The sequence below is a fragment of the Cebus imitator genome, unplaced genomic scaffold (assembly GCF_001604975.1).
Source record: "Cebus imitator isolate Cc_AM_T3 unplaced genomic scaffold, Cebus_imitator-1.0 Scaffold564, whole genome shotgun sequence".
Lineage (NCBI taxonomy): Eukaryota > Metazoa > Chordata > Mammalia > Primates > Cebidae > Cebus > Cebus imitator.
The window spans coordinates 158,424-160,839 of record NW_016107879.1 but is presented as its reverse complement, the minus strand read 5'-3'; positions in this window follow the sequence as shown (position 1 = coordinate 160,839).

Here is a 2,416-nt window from a genome sequence, read left to right as displayed (position 1 = left end):
AAAATTAGCCAGGCGTGGTGGCACATGCCTTTAGTCCCAGCTACTCAGGAGGCTGAGGCAGGAGAATCACTTGAACCCGGGAGATGGAGGTTGCAGTGAGCTGAGATCACGCCACTGCACTCCAGCCTAGGCAACAGAGTGAGACTCTGTCTCAAAAAATAAAAAAGGGGACACCAGAGAGCCCCTTTGCCCCTTTGCCATTTGAGGACACAGGGAGAAGCTGGCAATGTGCAGCCTGGAAGAGGGCTAATAGGGTTTGGATCTGTGTCCGCCCCCCCCCCCCAAATCTCTTGTCCAGTTCTAATCTCCCATGTTGGAGGAGGAGCCTGGTGGGAGGTGATGGGACCCTTGGGGCAGATTTTCCTCCGACTGTTCTCCCGACAGCGAGTGAGTTCTCACAAGATCTGGTTGTTTAAAAGTGCATAAACCCTCTCCCTTCTCTTCCTTACTCCTGCTCTGCCCATGTGAGATGTGCCTGCTGCCCTTACCTTCTGCCAAGATTGTAAGTTTCCTGAGGCCTCCCGAGCCGTGCCTCCTTATAGCCTGTGGAACCATGAGCCCGTTTGACCATTTTTCTTTATAAATTGCCCAGTCTCAGGCAGTTCTTTACAGCAGTGCAAGAACAGACTAATACAAGAGCCCTCATCAGATCCCCACCATGCCAGCACCCCCATCACAAACTTCCAGCCTTCAGAACGATGAAAAATAAATGTTGTTTCTAAGCCTCTGGGCCGATGGTATTCTGTTACAGCAGCCTGAATGGACCAAGACACCATCCAACAGGAAAACCCTGTTTAGCTGGAAACGCAGGAGACAAGGGGAAAAGGAGGACTTGGAAGTAAGTGAGCTACCGAATGCGCTAAAGGTAAACCAACAGTGGCCGGGTGCGGTGGCTCACGCCTGTAATCCCAGTACTTTGGGAGGGCAAGGCAAGAGGATCAGGAGGTCAGGAGTTCAAGGCCAGCCTGACCAACATGGTGAAACCCCCTCTCTACTAAAAATAGAAGAAAAATTTAGCTGGGTGTGGTGGCGGGCGTCTGTAATCCCAGCTACTTGGGAGGCGGAGGCAGGAGAATTGCTTGAACCCGGGAGGCGGAGGTTGCAGTGAGCTGAGATTGCGCCACTGCACTCCAGCCTGTGCAGCAGAGCAAGACTCCGTCTCAAAAAAATAGANCTTGAACCCGGGAGGCGGAGGTTGCAGTGAGCTGAGATTGCGCCACTGCACTCCAGCCTGTGCAGCAGAGCAAGACTCCGTCTCAAAAAAATAGATGCACCAACCTCCTGAGCCGGCGTTGTCTGCCTCCCATGGGCCAGCCAGGTGTGTCTGCCAGGTGTGCTGGGTCACTGGCTGGATCCGGCTCGGGGTCTCCTCTTTGGCTGGGGCCAGCATGAGGATCGGATGCTCAGTGGCAGGGATGCACACCTGATGACATCATGAGAGGAACGGAGAGGCTCCCAGGTGCCCGGTGGCGCACCGGGGATCCATATATAGTCAGAAGAAAGGGCAGGTTGGGGACGGCTGTGATTGGGTGTGGACCCATGGAGGCTGAGGTACCTTGGCAGCTTCCCAATGGAGAGGATCTGAGACTCAGCGGAGGGGTCTTGCTGGGGGCAGGGGTGGGCCAGAAAATGATGCTGGGTGGCCTAGCAAGGGTGTCCCAGGCCCTGGGTCTCCTGGGCAGTTAGATTCGTTACAGTGGCCCCAGTTCCTCTAGCTGATCTAGGACCCCTCCTGCATGGGGGACCGGGGGAAGGAGGGCCTATGCTGGGTTGCTGTCCTCCTTCCTCACCACAGGACGTGGATCAGCACGGACGCCACCCTCCTCAGTCACAGCTCACTGCAGCCGCGACCTCCCAGGCTCAAAGGATCCTCTCACCTCAACCTCCCAAGTAGCTGGGTATGCACTACCACACCCAGCTAATTTTTAAAAATTTTTGTAGAGATGGGGGTCTCACTTGAACGCACCTGTTGAGCAAAAACAAAAAAAGAGGGAGAGACATGGGGTCTCATTATGTTGCCCAGCCTAGTCTTGAACTCCTGGGCTCAAGTGATCTTCCCACATTGCCCTCCCAAAGTGCTGGAATCACAGGCATTTTTCTGAGCTACTGTGTCCAGCCTCCTTCCTTCCTTTCATAGGAAGCATATAGAGGCCGGGTGCAGTGGCTCATACCTGCAATCCGAGCACTTTGGGAGGCTGAGGCAGGCGGATCACAAGGTCAGGAGATCGAGATCATCCTGCTAACACGGCGAAACCTCGTCTCTACTAAAAATACAAAAAATTAGCCAGGCATGGGGGCATGCACTTGTAGTTCCAGCCACTCGGGAGGCTGAGGCAGGAGAATCACTTTGAACCCGGGAGGCGGAGGCTGCAGTGAGCCGAGATCACACCACTGCACTCCAGCCTGGACGACAGAG